The sequence below is a fragment of the Vigna angularis genome, chromosome 11 (assembly GCF_016808095.1).
Source record: "Vigna angularis cultivar LongXiaoDou No.4 chromosome 11, ASM1680809v1, whole genome shotgun sequence".
NCBI classification, from domain to species: Eukaryota; Viridiplantae; Streptophyta; class Magnoliopsida; order Fabales; family Fabaceae; genus Vigna; species Vigna angularis.
In genome coordinates, this window is record NC_068980.1 from 17,184,168 (window position 1) to 17,204,253 (window position 20,086).

The window sequence follows — 20,086 nt, forward strand, 5'->3', positions numbered from 1 at the left end:
CAAACACGTAATGAATGATATGGATGAGTATGTTGTTGGGGTTATCAATTTCATCTTATCCACTCTCATATACTTTAGGAATTCATCAATCTTTTCATCAATGTTAATGCCACTCTCTAAATCACCTTGTCGAGAAGGCCTATCCTTAATTACGAGTTCATACAATTCCTAGCATTCCTAGTAATTAGTCCTGAAGTGCAGGAGCTTAGAGGCAACCAATATGCTATTGGGAGAAATTCCCCGGATCTAGACTTCCCCGTACGTTCCCATATCGACAAAATCAATGATCATAGCAATGAATGAGTTAAACAAAGCAAGCATTAAGCAAAGAGGAAAAACCCTAACTAATGATGAAAGAAAGCATGTATCTTAAAATAAGATGTTACAACATTAATTCTGTATATGAGAGTTTCACAAGACTACATTGATTCCCCAACAACAATACAAGGTTTAGTTCACCATATTCATGCTGAATCTAGATGAATAATAATGAAAGAATGAAAGATAAAACCCTAGAAAGGTGAAAAGGGAGCCTGAGCATCCAAGATCTTCCTTCAAAGGGGTGGAAAAGAAAGTGTTTGCTTCGTCCCAACCAAAGATACAAACCCTAGGAAAACCTAAAGCTTATATACTGTTCGTAATAATACTGAAAATTAGGCCCAAGCCCAAAATAATGCCGCTCAGCGGTAAACTACCGCTCAACGGTAAGTGCGTGAGTTGGTTTCCTCCCCTCAGCGACCTTTGCACCCCTCAGCGGAGCCAACGTGGGTTTCTGAGTGCCGCTCAGCGGTAAATTGCCGTTGAGCGGTGGTTGCGGCTTCTCCTTTTTCACTTTTTAATGTCTTTTCTGATTCTATTCCAATCCTTCTTCACTTCTTTCACCAAATTCACCTTAAAACCTGCATAAAACACTGAAATCAAGCATAAACCTGTCCAACTCTGTTATTTCTAAAAATATAACCAAAAACATGATTTCAAGCTAGTTTCGAAGTGTTAAAGGTTGCTTTTAGTATCAAATTTAAGCATGAAAATAACAGTTTTTCAACTGTTATCACAACCCCAAACTTAGAACTTTGCTTGTCCTCAATCAACCAAAATGTAACTCAATCTTCTACCAATCTGTACAATAGTTCACTCCATTCAAAAATCCTCTTTTCAAGATAAGTAAAAACTTCAATTAAACTCATGACAAAGATTTCAATCAAGACGTGCACATGCTTTGAGTGTTCACAAAATCACTTACTATCGAACAAATGCTATTTTTCATGAATGATCAATCAACTAAGCAAAGTTGTTTATGTGCTCATGGAATCTTTCCTCACTAGGTATAAAAGGTAATAAAAGTGTTTCTCTCAAACACAAGTGTATAAAAGGTAATCACTCATTCACTCTACTATCACAGTGTCACATGAATTGACTTTGCCTTTCATTTAACCACAATCAAATAAATTCACAAGCATGCATCATCACAAGGACTTTTTCAATGGCTTATAATGTGGCTGGGCTAACAAGAAAATTGGTTTTTCTAGATCACAAAACCCTTGAGTTAAAAGAATCATATAAACACAATCATTCTTACTTTTCCCAACTTTCCTTTGCATTAAGCTTTGCTTTTTCTTTTCTTTTCTTTTCTTTCTCTTTTCACATACTTAATTCTTAGCTCTTAGCTCAATGCTTTCAAATTCCCTTTCTATTTTCCAACAACCCCAAACTTGAACATTTGTCCATACCACAAAATATTTTCTACTTAACTCAAGGTAAAGCTTTCAACAAGGGTTTTAAATTTATGTTCAAGGCTAAGGGTTCAAATGATAGAACACATAGTGTTCTCTTTTGTGGCTTATTTCATGCAACTTGGCTAATATAAGGGATACCAACAAACGACCTTGATCATATAATGCAAACAAACAAGTAATTCAATCATAGAAAACCTGGGCAAAGTTATTCATGCTTCCAAAGTAATAGCACTCAATCACAAAAACTCTAGAGCTCAAAACCTCACATATAAGCTCATTCTCATTCCACATAATAACTTGCATTTGTTCACGAAGCTTGTGAACCACCTGTATAAGCATGTAATGTGCACATCTCAACATCAATCTATATCAAAGCATCATTCAAGCATTACTTATCAAACAATCACAATCATAAGAAAACCATCATAACAGACAAAGTTTCCAATTGAGTACATCAAACCCTATTCTAGTAACAATGAATTATAAAACAAACCCTGCTCTAGTGTTTTGAAAAACTCATCCCCATCAATGATGCTCTCTCCCAACCCCAAACTTAAATGGACAACAAGTGAGAAAGTGAGTGGAAAAGAAATTTTCTCAAAAGGGATGAGAGAAAAGTTGTAGAAAACCTTGGAAAAGTATGTAGGAGTGTGTGCAGAGAAGAATCTAAAAAGAGAGGCCAAGGCACAGCTTAGGGTATAAAAATACCCCTAATGGGCTCGGGTTCCGCTGAGGGGCAACCCAAGCCCCTTCTGCGACACTACTGCTCAGCGGTAGTTTGCCGCTCAGCGGTACTTACGGGAAGTGTTCTTCTTCTTAGCTTGACTTAGATGCGTTCTAAATATACCCCTCACTGGCTCCCTGCAATAAAATTCTCAGATCACTCATGCACAACCCTATTATGCAACTAAAGCAGGATCAAAACAAAAAATACAGAAAAATCAAATCAACTGGGTTGCCTCCCAGGTAGCGCTTGTTTAACGTCACGAGCCTGACCCAAAATCCTCCAGCACCCTTCAGTAGGTGCAAATTTTCCTTACCAACACCCATCAGTAGGTGTATACAAACATAGTATCCTTCAGTAGATACTCTTCCGCCTAACATCCATCAGTAGATGTAAACCCTGTAACAAACTGATAACAGTTGAAAAACTGTTATTTTCATGCTTAAAATTGATACTAAAAGCAACCTTTAGACTTAGAAACTAGCTTGAAATCATACTTTTATCCATATTTTCAGAAATAAGAGAGCTGGACAGGTTTATGCTTGATTTCAGTGTTTTTGTGCAGATATTAAGGTGAATTTAGTGAAAGAAGTGAAGATGAGAGAGAGGGAATCAGAAAAGGAATCAAAGAGTGCAAAAAGAGAAGCCGCAACTGCCGCTCAGCGGCAGTTTACCATTGAGCGGCACTCAGAAGCTCACGGGAGGACCGCTGAGGGGCAAAATGGCCGCTGAGGGGAAGAACCGAGCTGACGCACTTACCGCTGAGCGGTAGTTTACCGCTGAGCGGCACTTTAATGGGCTTGGACCTAAAATTTTGTAATTTACGAATGATATATAAGCCTTAGGGTTTCCTAGGGTTAGGCATCTTTGGCTGGGAGGAAGTAGAAACACACTTTTCACCCCTTGGGGGTAGATTGGGAGATGGTGACGGCTCTCCTCTTCTCTTTCTAGGGTTTTTCTATCTCTTTCATTCTTTCATTGTTATTCATCTAGGTTCACCATGAATATGGTGAACTAAATTCTGTATGTTTGTTGGGGAATCAATGTAATCTTTTGAAGCTCTCATATATGGAATCTGTTTTTACATCTTTTAATTAAGACTTATACTTTCTTTCATCATTAGTTAGGGTTTTTCCTCTTTGCTTAATGCTTGCATTGTTTAACTCATTCGATGCATGATTATTGGTTTTGTCGATACGGGAACGTTGATGGACAAATTTGTAAGCACCAAAATATGATGTCACAAACTTGTTTCACAATCGGCAAGTATGACCGAATCGTTCAAGTAATAAACTTGGTAAGACCAAGTATCGTTCTTCCCAAAGGACTCACGGCCTAGTTTAGTTATGTGATTTGTTGATTAGCTAAGACTTACAAACGAAATATTTGGATTATATTATGCAAAAGACGAAAATAAACATGTATGCATGAAGTTTGATCAATGGTAAAGACAAAAGATAAACACTTTCAATGAAATATATGAATGAATATGTTGTTGGGGGTCAATTTCATCTCATCCACTCTCATACATTTTAGGAATTCAACATTCAAATCATCATTGTTAATGCCACTCTCTAAAGTACCATTCTAGATGGCTTCTCCCTAATCAAATAGTTCATACAATTCCTAGCATTCCTAATGATTAGTTCATAAGTGCAGGAGCTTAACGACAACCAATATAACATTGGGAGAAATTCCCCGGATCTAGACTTCCCCGTACGTGTCCGTATCGACAAAACCAATAATCATGCAATAGAATGAGTTAAACAATGCAAGCATTGAGCAAAGAGGAAAAACCCTAACTAATGATGAAAGAAAGCATAAGTCTTAGATTAAGATGCAAGCATAAATTCCATATATGAGAGCTTCAAGAGATTACATTGATTCCCCAACAAACATACAAGGTTTAGTTCACCATATTCATGGTGAACCTAGATGAATTACAATGAAAGTATGAAAGAATAAACCCTGAAAAGGTGAAGAGGTAGCCTGAGCATCCAAGATCCTCCTTCAAAGGGGTGGAAGAGAGAGTGTTTGCCTCGTTTCTGCCAAAGATGTCTAACCCTAGGACGTGCAAGTCCTTATATACTATTCTAGAGTTACAAAAGATTACAAAAGCCCAAGCCCAAAAAGTGCCGCTCAGCGGTGACCTCGCTTCACTTTTCTTCCCCTCAGCGGCCAGTTTGCCCCTCAGCGGACCTCCCGTGACCTCCTGAGTGCCGCTCAGCGGTAAAATGCCGCTGAGCGGTGCCTTCGACTTCTCTTTTTGCACTCTTTGCTTCCTTTTATGATTCCACTTCTCTTCTTCTTTACTTCTTTCACTAAATTCACCTCAAAACCTGCACAAAAACACTCAAATCAAGCATAAACCTGTCCAGCTCTCTTATTTATGAAAATATAGATAAAAGCATTGATTTCAAGCTAGTTTCTAAGTCTAAAGGTTGCTTTTAGTATCAATTTTAAGCATGAAAATAACAGTTTTTCAACTGTTATCACAACCCCAAACTTAAAACTTTGCTTGTCCTCAAGCAAACAAAATGTAACTCCATCTCCAACCAATTCATATGATGGTTCACTCATTCAAAATCCTTTTCTCAAGATAAGTAACAACTTCACTCAAACTTATGCCTAAGAGTTCAATCATGATGTGCACATGCTTTAGTATTCACAAAATCATTTAATTCAAACAAATGCTATTTTTCATGAATGATCAATCAATTAAGCATGGATGTTCATGTGTTTATGAAATATTTCCTCACTAGGTAAAGTGTTTCACTCAACACACAAGTGTATAAGAGGTACAGTGTTTCGCTCATTCACTCCACTATCACAATGTCACATGAATCAACTTTGCCTTTCATTTTACCACAATCAAAAACATTCACAAGCATGCATCATCACAAGGACTTTTCAATGGCTTATAATGTGGCTGGGCTAACAAGAAAATTGGTTTTTCTGGATCACAAAATCCTTGAGTTAAGAGAATTATAACAACACAATCATCTTATTCATTCCCAACTTGCCTTTTTGCTTTTGCATTTGCATTTGCATTTGCATTGAGCTTTGCTTCTTTTTTTTTTTTTTTTTCTTTGCATATTCTTACTTTTTAGCTTTTAGCTCAATGCTTTTCTTTTCATGTTTTCCCAACGACCCCAAACTTGAACATTTAACAATACCATACAAGATCTTCTACTTAACTCAAGGTAAAGATTTTCAATCAAAGGTTTTCAGTGTATGTTCAAGGCTAAGGGTTCAAAGGATAGAACACAACGTGTTCTCTTTTAGTAGGCTAACTTTATGAATTTGGCCAATAAAAAGGGTTCCAACAAATGGCCTTGATCACATGATGCAAAACAAGCACTTGATTCAATCATAGAAAACCTGGGCAAAATCATTCATGCTTTCAAAGTAATAGCATTCAATCATACCAAAAACTCTGGAGCTCAAAACCTCACATATAAGCTCATTCACATTTGACATACACATCCTGCTTAATCTCACAACCACAATCATAATTTCATGCATTTGTTCACAAAGCTTGTGAATCACCTGTATAAGCATTTTAATGTGCACATCTATCTCAACATCAATCAATCAATAAGCATCATCAAGCAGTACTTATCACACAATCACAGTTAATAGCAAACCATCATACCAAACCAGGTTTTCAATAGAGTACAGCAAACCCTAATCTAAACAAAAACAAATAAGTTCAGAAAACTTAAACCACAAAAGCATAATCATATGATAGCATTCATCAGTAAATGCTATCTCAGCTCCTCATCAGTCTGAGCTGTCCTCTGTATCTTCCTCTTCCTCCTCATCTTCATCATCATCAAATGCATCCTCCTCCTCAGCTTCATCTTCTTCCATATCTCTAGCTGAAGCTTCAGCTGCTCCAGCTCCTCCTCCATGTACTGGTTCTTCTGGCCAAGCTACTACATTGTGGAATTCATCCATAGTCCACCTGTGGGCTGGAGGATTATCATACATCCCCACTATCATCTCAGCAGTGGCCACCTGCCCTCTGTGAATGGACTGCAACTGAGCACCTATAAGAGACATATACATGTCCCTCATCTGGAATGGTTCTGCTTCATGTGTTTCTTTGTGAGAAGTTCCTTCAAGAATTTTGCATATGCTGGCATCTGTTGCAATGCTTCAGAGAATGGTATAGTGATCTCCAACTTCTTAAACAGTTCCATGAATCTTTCCAACTGCTTTTCTTTCTCCTTCCTTGAATAACCCTTTGGATAAGGAAGTGGCTTTTCATACTCTTTTTCTTTCTGTCTCTCTTCTCTCTCATTTTTTTCTCTCTTCTCATCTTCTTCTTTTTTCTTTTTCTCTCTCTCAACTCTTTCTTTCCACTCACATGTTTCTTTTTCACTCTCACTCTCATTTTCTTTCTCCTTTCTCTCTTTTTTTCTCTCTTCTAACACTCTACCACTTCTAGTCACAACAGATTTACATTCCTTTCCCAGATTATCATGTTTCATTTCGTCAACTATTCTCTCAACATAGACCTCCATTTTTTTAAATGCAGCATCCACATTATGACAATAAGACGCATTTGTCTTTAAGAATCTCTGGAAAGTCTCTTCAAGCGTTGTTGATTTCTCAACTGGAGTAGATTGCATCTGCCATTTTTGGTGCTCTTGAACCATTGAAACCTGTTGTACTTCCTGTGGTGTTTGAGAAAGTTTCATGGTCACTTCTTCAAGCTGTTGAGAGATAATTCTATTTTGGATAAGCAAGGCCTCATTTAATTGTGACAACTCCTTCTGACTAGGATCTCCTTTTTCAATATTGAGTTCGTTGTCACTAGTAGCCATATTTTCAATAAGTTCAGTTGCTTCCTCTGGAGTTTTCCAGTTAATATTGCCTCCTGCTGATGCGTTCAGTATCATCTTGGTTTGTGAACCAAGCCCTCCAAGGAAAGTTAGGACTACTTCTGCTTCTTTGAAACCATGCATAGGGGTTTTACGTAACAAGCTCTTATACCTGTCCCATGCATGCCCAAGTGACTCCTCCATGCCCTGCTTGAAAGAAGATATCTCTTGCTTACCTTTGGTCACCTTAGATTGTGGAAAGTACTTGTTTAGAAATTTTGTGACCACTGCTTCCCACTCTGTGAAACTTTCTTCTGGAAAAGAGTTTAACCAAAGCTTAGCATTGCCCCCCAACGAGAAGGGAAACAAGCTAAGTTTGATAGCTTCGTCTGGCACCCCATTAATCTTGACCGTATTGCAGATCTCATTGAAAGTCGTAAGGTGCTCATATGGGCTTTCGTGAGATAACCCATTAAATTGATTACTCTTCACCAGTTGAATTAATGCTGGCTTGACCTCCATGTTGGCTGCATTGACTCTAGGTCTTGCTATGCTGTTAAAGTGTTGAGGTCCAGCAATATTAGTGTAATCTGCAAGAGTTCTTCTAGCATTGTTATTCTCCATACTTCTTGTGCTGTGAACAGAACCTTGTGGTAATGTTTGTAGGAGAGTTTCTGGAGAAGGGAAAAGTTCTCTGGACGTTCTGATTCTTCTCCTCCTTCTACTCTCTTCTAGACCTTCAAAAAGTGGTTCTGTTGTTTTCTTACTCCTAGTCCGAATTGCTTCCTGCATACACAAGAAAACAAAACCCTAGAAAAGATTTGTTAGCACAAAAAGATATAGAAGAAGATATAAATTCAGAAGATACAAAGATTTAGAAGATAGAATCAAATAAGATAGAATAAAATAAAACCTAATCTAAAAAATAAAATCTAACCTAATCTAAAAGATAGAATAAAATAAAATAAAATCTAACCTAATCTAAAAAGATAAAATAAAATAAAATAAAATCTAATCTATCCTAATCAAATAAAATAAAATAAAAAACAGAAAAATAAAATAAAAACAGAAAAAATAAAAACAGAAATTCAAAAAGTCAAAGATAATCAATTATCACACAAATTAACCAGTTAAACCACGAGTCCCCGGCAACGGCGCCAAAAACTTGATGGACAAATTTGTAAGCACCAAAATATGATGTCACAAACTTGTTTCACAATCGGCAAGTATGACCGAATCGTTCAAGTAATAAACTTGGTAAGACCAAGTATCGTTCTTCCCAAAGGACTCACGGCCTAGTTTAGTTATGTGATTTGTTGATTAGCTAAGACTTACAAACGAAATATTTGGATTATATTATGCAAAAGACGAAAATAAACATGTATGCATGAAGTTTGATCAATGGTAAAGACAAAAGATAAACACTTTCAATGAAATATATGAATGAATATGTTGTTGGGGGTCAATTTCATCTCATCCACTCTCATACATTTTAGGAATTCAACATTCAAATCATCATTGTTAATGCCACTCTCTAAAGTACCATTCTAGATGGCTTCTCCCTAATCAAATAGTTCATACAATTCCTAGCATTCCTAATGATTAGTTCATAAGTGCAGGAGCTTAACGACAACCAATATAACATTGGGAGAAATTCCCCGGATCTAGACTTCCCCGTACGTGTCCGTATCGACAAAACCAATAATCATGCAATAGAATGAGTTAAACAATGCAAGCATTGAGCAAAGAGGAAAAACCCTACACTACAAGAAATATGGCTATTACATACGGATTATTATATACGGATTATAATCCGTATATAATATATATATTACATACGGATATTATATACGGATTTTAAAAAGAAAATTATATACGGATATTATATATGGATTTTTACATACGACAAATCCGTATATAAAAGTCGTATATAATGTTGACGCGTGATGGTGAAAAAGTTATCTAAGGATAAATCCGTATATAGTTCCAATTATTTGTACGTAACTCTATCCACGTTTTAGCTACCAATGTTACATACGGAAAAATGATTTACTTAAAAAAATTCTGATTAAAATGAAGCCAACCGAACCTCAAAGCCTATTCTTCTCAAAACCCTCTAGGTTTTCTCTCTTCCTCGAACCCTATTCTTCTCAAAACCCCTGATCTTCTCTCTATCCCTTGAACCCTATTTGATCTCTCTCTCAAACCCTCGCGATTTCACATCTCTCTCTGGAGCCCTCTTTGCTCTCATTGTCCCTCTCTCAAGCCCTATTCGCCTCGCTGTCCCTCTCCCGAGCCCTCTTCACTGTCGCTGTCCCTCTCTCGAACCCTTGCTTCTTCCCCCTTTCTCTCTCGAACTGTCGTCGCATAATAACACAGCAATGTCGTTGTCCTTCGTTGATGAAGCAATCACCTTCATCGTTCGTTTCGGAGTCGTAGTTCGACGCTGAGAGAGTACCTTCATCCACCCTAGGTTCGTGATAATACTCCAGGAGCGGGAAGGGTTCGGAGAGGAGTGAAAAATAGGAAGATTGTTCGGTGAGAAATGCGAATTAGGTCACGTGTTCGGTGGAAAAGGAAGATTCAACGGCTGAATCGGTGAAATGGTGCAAAAATGAGGATGTAATCGGTGGATTCGATGGAGAAGGCTATAGTGATTTATCAGAAAATATTCCGGAATTTATGTTCTTTCTCTTCTCTTCGACATTTATGTAAATGTTTTTGTGCAGGTTCAAGAAGTGTACGAAATTTCAGCTGAGTATGAAGAAAAGCGTGACCCTAAGAAACTGGAAGAATTTGGAAATATGATAACTAGTTTGGATGCAGGGGACTCTATTGTTGTTGCCATGTCCTTTTCCCACATGCTTAACTTGGCCAACTTGGCTGAGGAGGTCCAGATTTCTCGTCGTCGAAGGAAAAAGGTGAAGAAAGGACATTTTGCAGATGAGAACAATGCAACTACAGAATCAAACATTGAAGAAACTCTCAAGAAACTTGTATTTGGCTTGAAGAAGTCTCCTCGGGAAGTTTTTGATGCACTGAAAAACCAGACTGTTGATCTGGTTCTTACTACTCATCCTACTCAATCAATTCGTAGATCTTTGCATCAAAAGCACGCAAGGTTTGTTACAAAAGTATAGTGTTTTTCAGCTTCATTATTCAATTTAATACTTTCTTTGTTTAAGTTGGTTCAGGACACCAAAATTGAGCTTTCTGGTTTTGATCTGCATTGTAGGATAAGGAATTCTGTCTAAATTTTATGCCAAAGACATAACTCCTGATGATAAGCAGGAGCTTGATGATGCCTTGCTAAGGGAAGTAAGTATCAAAACACTAGGATTATCTTTGTTGGTTTAGCAAACTGCATTAACCACGCCTTTGTTTGGAGTTTATTCTGCAGAAGAAGAAATGTTCAAGGTGAAAAGAAACAAAGGCTTCGTTGAGTCAATGACATTGTTGACAATTTTCTTTTATTACTTTTGTCTATGTTGTGCAGATTCAAGCTGCCTTCCGTACAGATGAAATCAAGAGGACCCCCCTAAGACCACAAGATGAGCTGAGACCAGGGATGAGCTACTTCCATGAAACAATTTGGAATGGTGTTTCCAGATTTCATCAAGCAATCTGGTATGATTTTAAGCATGATTTTTTAATATGATTTTAAGCATGATTTATCAAAAAATAACCAAGGTTGGAATTTCATCAAGCAAAGTTTCATTGTTAAGCAAAGTTTGTTGATGTTATCTCACAATTTGGCAGTCACATGTGCACGTTTCATTGTTAAGCAAAGTTCTCAGATAGTTTGAAAATTCTGATACCTCGGGATCAAGAACCCAAACAATTTCTAACTACTGTGACAAGCTTTGGGATTAAGATAGTTTTTGGCCTAACTTATTTCTAATTTTCTTCTCCTTATAAGAAGAAACAGTATATATAAAACTTAAAAAAAAGTAGTATAGTTTTTAGAAGAAATTATGAAGTATTAAATAAGCTAATTGGTGGAGCTTCTCTGAAGTGTTTATGGAGCTTCTTAAGTTGGATATCATAATCCTGTCCACCGATGTTTTATGCTTTCCTTTATTTGTTGCATGTTTATATCTAGTAGAAGTAGCAACAAAGGTATACTCTCACATTTTAAACTTAGAATTGAAATTTGTACTTATCATGCTTTTTCTGTAAATTCAGAGTACTTATTTTTCCACTGAAAATTGGCTCTGGCACTGTTAGTTTTTTCTCATTTGTAGTCCCAAAATGGACTTGGCATGCTTTTTCTATAAGCTTTGATTGTGTAATTACTACTCTATAAATAACGAATTCTGCCAAAGTTCAATGGTTCATTGATTTGAATTCCATTGCAGGATTTATTTGAGAAGAAAGAGATGTGGCCTTGTGAAGCTTGTGGGTTGAACATTCCTTATAAGATGTTAAAGAAGAAAAAGGATTTAAGGGTCGGGGCCAATTCCTATGAAGAACATAAAAGAGTTTGTATATCATTTTCTTCTCATAGATTGTATTTAGTTTTGGAACTAAAACATCATAATTCAAGTTCTGGACTTGTTTAGAATTTTTTTCCAGTCTCTAAAATCACTTTGTTTTTCAGTTAACAAAATCAAAGCATTATTGTGGCATATGCAAGAAAGTTTGGGATCTTCAGATAGTGGAAGTTGGGTAAGTAGCTAAATCTTGTTAACTAATTAAGGTTACTCTGTTATGCTCAAAAGACTATATTGGTTAATATTAACCTTTTCCTTTTACCTTTGCGGATGTCCCCTCCAAATTAGGTGCACTGTGATGGATGGAGAGGAGTGTGAGTGCATGCATAGGGAATACCCATTCCTTGGTATTTTGTCTCTTTGGAGGAAGAGGGTAGAGGACCATGAAGAACATTGGAAGAAGTTGTTAAAAGGGATGTCACAGGGAATAATTCTCTAAGGATTTGTTTTTTGACTGTACCCAATGGTGTAATCCATATAGTTGACATAGTTTAATGAATTAAGAATTTTGTTGTTGTTTTCAGCTTAATAGTATGGCATTTTAGCATTATGATAAACTGGAAAAAAAGAATTTTATAATTCTTTCATGATGAATCAACCATTGATAAAATATAATTCATTATCTTTGAAGACTAGTTGCTTCCATTTTTATAATCTAGAGCTGGAACAAGATCCAGATTTCATAATGTTGTCTCGCCAATTCAAAGCTACTGTTATGGAGCTTATTTATGTTTTGGAGCTGGTAAAGCTTTTACCTTCAGCACTTAACATTTACTGATAATATAGAATTTTGATTTGAGTATTTAGCTCTAGAAAACCTAGGATAATATAAATATTAGTTGAATATTACCATTTCAGTCTATGCTTGCCTAAAATATTTTGGGTTATTCATGTTAACTTCTGTTTTATAGTTATATGTATAAACTATTAATTTTAATATTTTGGGATTGTCATCTTTTTGTGTTGCATTTGTATTTAATTACTAAAAATTCCTTGCTTGTTTGTAGAAACAAAGAACTGGTTGAAGGGTTGCAATTAAGGGTCACCTTATGAGTGGCAAGTTTACAGGTGAGTAATCTTCCTTTTGTGTTTGAACATGATTATTAAGAAAAGTAATTAGAACAGGTGAGTAATCTTCCTTCATGTTACTTTCTAGTTATATATTTATGATTTAATTGTCTTTCTTCTCTTAATAATTAGAAAAGTACTTAATATGGTGTATTTTTTGGTAACGGGTAACAACTATTTGAAATTCTCTAATGCTTCTGTGCCATTTCGAATTGATACATAACATGTTTGACCATACTTATTTTCTGCAGGTTAATTCTATATGGATGGTACAATTTTAAGATTTGGGGAGTTGAAGGGACCAGGGGCAATGATTGAACAAGTTAAAATGTTTTCGTATTCAGTTTTTTCTCTTCATGGTGCAAGCCCTTTCCTTCCAACATCAGATGGTGATGTGCAAGAGAAGCATAATGAATCAATAACAACTACTTAGAAGAGCAAGAAGTCATGGTGGGGAGTTTTGAAATATTAGTGTTAGTAGGTATGAACATTCTTTTAGATATTTTTCTCTTTTTCATATTTTTCTTAATATTTTATATTTTATTGTAAAAGTTAAATTTGAGTGTTATGAGATATTAATATTAAGGAGTTGTATTTATTTCTTTGAACTCTCTTTATAGAGTATTCAAATAAAATTTTCATGTTTTAATTATTTGATTTTCAACACAATTATATATTATAAATTCTTAACATTTATAATCTGGTAGTAATTATTTATAATTTTATGAGAAGTCTTAATGTGTAAAAATTTTAATATTAATTATATAACTATTAGAAAAAATCAATCTAATTAAATATGTTATAAACAATAAATACATATGTACATACTATATGTAATTACATACAGAATTATTCGTATATAATATCCGTATGTAAATTATATACGGATTTATCCGTATATAATATCCGTATGTAATTTACATATGGATTTATCCGTACATAATATTCATATGTAATTTACATACGGATTTATCCGTATGTAATATCCGTATGTAATTTATATACGAATTTTTCCGTATATAATTTAGCTACGCCTTTTTTATATACGGATTTTTGTCCGTATATAATTCGTATGTAAAATCATTTTATATACGGATTTTTGATGTTATATACGGATTTTTGCGGTATGTAATAGTGATTTTTCTTGTAGTGCTAACTAATGATGAAAGAAAGCATAAGTCTTAGATTAAGATGCAAGCATAAATTCCATATATGAGAGCTTCAAGAGATTACATTGATTCCCCAACAAACATACAAGGTTTAGTTCACCATATTCATGGTGAACCTAGATGAATTACAATGAAAGTATGAAAGAATAAACCCTGAAAAGGTGAAGAGGTAGCCTGAGCATCCAAGATCCTCCTTCAAACGGGTGGAAGAGAGAGTGTTTGCCTCGTTTCTGCCAAAGATGTCTAACCCTAGGACGTGCAAGTCCTTATATACTATTCTAGAGTTACAAAAGATTACAAAAGCCCAAGCCCAAAAAGTGCCGCTCAGCGGTAAATACCGCTCAGCGGTGACCTCGCTTCACTTTTCTTCCCCTCAGCGGCCAGTTTGCCCCTCAGCGGACCTCCCGTGACCTCCTGAGTGCCGCTCAGCTGTAAAATGCCGTTGAGCGGTGCCTTCGACTTCTCTTTTTGCACTCTTTGCTTCCTTTTATGATTCCACTTCTCTTCTTCTTTACTTCTTTCACTAAATTCACCTCAAAACCTGCACAAAAACACTCAAATCAAGCATAAACCTGTCCAGCTCTCTTATTTCTGAAAATATAGATAAAAGCATTGATTTCAAGCTAGTTTCTAAGTCTAAAGGTTGCTTTTAGTATCAATTTTAAGCATGAAAATAACAGTTTTTCAACTGTTATCAAACGTACGGGGAAGTCTAGATCCGGAGAATTTCTCCCAATATGATATTGGTTGTCGTTAAGCTCCTGCACTTATGAACTGATCATTAGGAATGCTAGGAATTGTATGAACTCGTGATTGGGGAGAAGCCTTCTAGAAAGGTACTTTAGAGAGTGGCATTAACAATGATGATTTGAATGTTGAATTCCTAAAATATATGAGAGTGGATAAGATGAAATTGACCCCCAACAACATATTCATACATAAATTTCATTGAAAGTGTTTATCTTTTGCTTTTTGCCATTGATCAAAACTTCATGCATACATGTTTATTTTCTGTCTTGCATATTAAACTCCAAATATTTCTTCTTTAAGTCTTAGCTAATCAAGAAACCACATAACTAAACTAGGCCGTGAGTCCTTTGGGAAGAACGATACTTGGTCTTACCAAGTTTATTACTTGAACGATTCGGTCATACTTGCCGATTGAAAAACAGATTTGTGACATCATATTTTGGTGTTCATAAATTTGTCCATCACAAACTTATAACAAAAATACCCAAAAGTTCAAAATTACATCACAAAAAATTAAAAAGTTCTTAAATCACTGGGTTGCCTCCCAGCAAGCGCTCTTTTAACGTCATTAGCTTGACCAAATAAATTTCAAGTTCCTTCTTCAATGTTGATGTCCGTATCCCACCAACTCCTCAACTGCTTCCGGTGTACTGTTTTGATTCTTCTAGAATATAGAGACTCTATCTCTATCATCTCCTTTTCTTTATAGCCTTTCACAACCCACAACTTGCTTTTGAATCTCACAAGTGTACCCAATTGGAGTTGTTCTTTCATCCAGTCTTCAGGAACTTTTCTTCCTCTACCAATCTTTTCTTTATCATGTACCTGAAACAACAAACAATGTTTACCTTTAACCTTGAGCTTTTCATCTTTAGGGCTAGTCATGAGTGCATCTTGAAATGCAACTTTATGACTAGCTTCTTCCTCCTGCATTTGTCTCTCTTCTTTGAAGACATCTACAACAACCCTTTCTTCTCGGTCTTGGAGTGCCACTATAGCTTCATTCACATCAATGATGGCTTTGGCCGTTTTCATAAACGGTCTTCCGAGAATACTGGGTATCTTTTCGGTCTCCATCTCCATCACCACAAAGTCTGCCAAGAATTGTAGTTTGCCTACACAAACTATAATATCCTCAGCTATTCCAAAAGGTTTCTTTGATGATCCATCTGCCATTACTAAGTCAACCTTTATAGGTTTCACATCAACATCACCGATTTGCTCCAATAAAGAATAAGGTATCAAGTTAACACTTGATCCTAAATCAAGCAAAGCTTTTTTAACCCTTTTCTTCCCTATTGTGCATGGAATGGAAAAACCTCCTGGATCTTTTGCTTTTGGAGGGAATGACTCCTTTTTAACAGCTTTATACTTCTTTGTATCATCATCTCTATGTCTTTTCTTTGTAGAGATTTCTTCCTCAGGTTTAGTATAAATTGCAATTTGCTGTAGTATCTCCTTCCAAGGTGCATCATTGTCCACCATCCTGAATAATTCTGTAAAATCAAATTGATTCTCATGATTTATTGGAAAAGGAAACATATCATTACTCTTTATCTCTTTTCTCTCTCTCTTCTCTTTTCTCTCTTCTTTTTCTTTTTCTCTCTTTTCTCTCTTTTCTTTTTCTTCCTCTTTTTTTTCCTTCTCTTTGTCTAACTCAACTATTTCATCATTTGTACTCTCCACCACTTTACATTCTTCCCTGGGGTTAACCTCAATAGTAGCCCCAAAATTTCTATTAGGCCTTTCTTCCACTTGCTTGGTAATCTGACCCATTTGAATCTCCAAATTCCTAATAGCAGCATCAGTACTCTTTTGAGAAGATTAAGTTTTCTGTATAAATTGATTAAGAGTTTCTTCCATCCTTATGGACCTTTCATTAAGTGCAGAAATCTGTTGCCATAAAGTTGGTTGTTGCTGTTGCTTGTTAAATTGCCCAGTTTGTCCAGCCTGCCCACTCTATCCTTGACCAATGCTTGGGTGTGGTTTCCACCCTTGATTGAAGTTCCCCTGACGGTACAGAAACTGATTGGCCATGAAATTAACATCCTCCAAAGCTTCTGCTGGAAAGGCACACTAACCATTTATATGGTCACCTCCACACAATTCACACAACTGTGATTGAACCTGTGCAACATTCTTTAACTCTTTCGGCAACTGTGCAAGTGTTTTGGAAAGAGTTTCCAATTGTTGAGTTAGTATCTTATTTTGTGCTAGCAAGGCGTCATGGGATTGCAGCTGTAGAACTCCTTTTTGTTGAGTAGGAGCTCCTCTTTCACTATTCAGATCATTATCACTAGTTGCCATATTATCAATGATTTCTGTAGCTTCCTTTGGAGTTTTCCATTTGATGTTTCCTCCAGCTGTGGCGTCAAGCATCATCTTGGTTTGGGAACCAAGACCTGTAAGGAAAGCCAAGACTACTTCCCCTTCGTCAAAACCATGTGTGGGAGTTTTTCTAAGTAAGCTTTTATATTTGTCCCATGCATGTCTTAGTGATTCCTCAATACCTTGCCTGAAAGATGTAATCTCTTGCTTTCCTTTATTTACTTTTGATTGTGGAAAGTATTTGTTTAGGAACTTTGTTACCACCTCTTCCCACTCTGTAAAGCTTCCTTATGAAAAAGAGTTCAACCAAATCTTAGTGTTGCCTCCTAGTGAGAATGGAAACAAGCTAAGTTTGATCGCTTCGTCCGGCACCCCATTTATCTTTACTGTGTTGCAAATCTCGTTAAATGTAGTGAGGTGCTCATATGGGCTTTCGTGAGACAACCCATTAAACTGGTTACTCTTAACCAATTGGATTAGTGCTGGTTTCACCTCCATATTAGCCGCATTGACTCTTGGTCTTGCTATGCTGTTGAAATGCTGAGGTCCAGCTACATTAGTATAGTCAGCAATAGTTCGCATGTTATTATTGTTCTCCATCTCCTCAATGCTATGGTCAGAAATTTGTGGTGATGGTTGTAACAGAGTTTCCGGAGAAGGAAAGAGTTCTCTAGATGTACGGATTCTTCTCCTCCGTCTACTCTCGTCTAAACCTTCAAGAAGAGGTTCTGCAGTTTTCTTGCTCCTAGTTCGGATTGCTTCCTGCATACACAAGAAAACAAATCCCTAAAAGAATTGGTTAGCACAAAAAGATATAAAAGAAGATATAAGATCAAAGATAAGAAGATAAAATAAAAACAGAAAAAATAAAAACAGAAAAAATAAAAACAGAAAACAGAAAAAAAAAACCGAAAAAATAAAATAAAATAAAATAAAAGAAGAAAAATAAAATAAAATAAAATAAAATAAAATAAAATAAAAACAGAAAACAAATCAAAGATAATCAATAATCAAACAAATAAACTAGTTAAACCACGAGTCCCCGGCAACGGCGCCAAAAACTTGATGACAAATTTATGAACACCGAAAACGGCGCCACAAACTTGTTTAACAATCGACAAGTGTGACCGAATCGTATCAAGTAATAAAACTAGGTAAGACCAAGTATCGTTTTCCCAAAGGACTCACGGCCTAGTTAGTTATCTGATTTATTGATTATTTAAGACATGTGAACGATTGATTGTAGGTTTTTAATGCAAAAGACAATAATTAAACATGTATGCATGAATGTGATCAATGGCAACAAGAGTAAAACAAACACGTAATGAATGATATGGATGAGTATGTTGTTGGGGTTATCAATTTCATCTTATCCACTCTCATATACTTTAGGAATTCATCAATCTTTTCATCAATGTTAATGCCACTCTCTAAATCACCTTGTCGAGAAGGCCTATCCTTAATTACGAGTTCATACAACTCCTAGCATTCCTAGTAATTAGTTCTGAAGTGCAGGAGCTTAAAGGCAACCAATATGCTATTGGGAGAAATTCCCCGGATCTAGACTTCCCCGTACGTTCCCATATCGACAAAATCAATGATCATAGCAATGAATGAGTTAAACAAAGCAAGCATTAAGCAAAGAGGAAAAACCCTAACTAATGATGAAAGAAAGCATGTATCTTAAAATAAGATGTTAAAACATTAATTCCATATATGAGAGTTTCACAAGACTACATTGATTCCCCAACAACAATACAAGGTTTAGTTCACCATATTCATGGTGAATCTAGATGAATAATAATGAAAGAATGAAAGATAAAACCCTAGAAGGTGAAAAGGGAGCCTGAGCATCCAAGATCTTCCTTCAAAGGGGTGGAAAAGAAAGTGTTTTGCTTCGTCCCAACCAAAGATACAAACCCTAGGAAAACCTAAAGCTTATATACTGTTCGTAATAATACTGAAAATTAGGCCCAAGCCCAAAATAATGTCGCTCAGCGGTAAACTACCGCTCAGCGGTAAGTGCGTGAGTTGGTTTCCTCCCCTCAGCGGCCTTTGCACCCCTCACCGGAGCCAACGTGGGTTTCTGAGTGCCGCTCAGCGGTAAACTGCCGCTGAGCAGTGGTTGCGGCTTCTCCTTTTGCACTTTTTAATGTCTTTTCTGATTCTATTCCTATCCTTCTTCACTTCTTTCACCAAATTCACCTTAAAACCTGCATAAAACACTAAAATTAGGCATAAACCTGTCCAACTCTCTTATTTCTAAAAATATAACCAAAAACATGATTTCAAGCTAGTTTCTAAGTGTTAAAGGTTGCTTTTAGTTTCAAATTTAAGCATGAAAATAACAGTTTTTCAACTGTTATCACTTCGTCAACTTCGTCCATTTCGTACGCTTCGTCCTCTTCGTCCACTTCGTCAACTTTGTGCACTTTGTCAACTTCGTCCACTTGGTCCACTTCGTACACTTTGTCAAATTCGTCCACTTCGACAACTTCATCCATTTCGTCCACCACTTCGTCCACCACTTCCTCCACTTCGTCAACTACGTCAACTTCGTCCACTTCGTCCACCACTTCGTCCACCACTTCGTCCAATTCCTCCATTTTGTCCACTTCGTCCACGTCGTCCACTTTGTCCACGTCGTCAACTTCATCAACTTCGTCCACCACTTCGTCCACTTCGTCCATTTCGTCCACTTCGTTCACTTCATCAACTTCGTCCACTTCCTCCACTTCCTCCACTTCGTCTACCACTTCGTCCACTTCGTCAACTTCGTCCACCACTTCGTCCACTTCATCAACTTCGTCAACTTTGACCACCACTTCGTCCAACACTTTGTCCACTTCTTCCACTTCCTCAACTTCGTCCACTTCGTCCACTTCGTCCACTTAGTCTACTTCGTTCACTTCGTCAACTTCGTCCACTGATAACAGTTGAAAAACTATTATTTTCATGCTTAAAATTGATACTAAAAGCAACCTTTATA

General features: G+C 36.4%; 1 pseudogene; it reads left to right on the forward strand.

The window, feature by feature from the left end:
• The first annotated feature begins 9,406 nt into the window (after positions 1 to 9,406).
• LOC108345997 (phosphoenolpyruvate carboxylase-like) lies at positions 9,407 to 13,502 on the forward strand (annotated as a pseudogene).
• Positions 13,503 to 20,086: the final 6,584 nt, after the last annotated feature.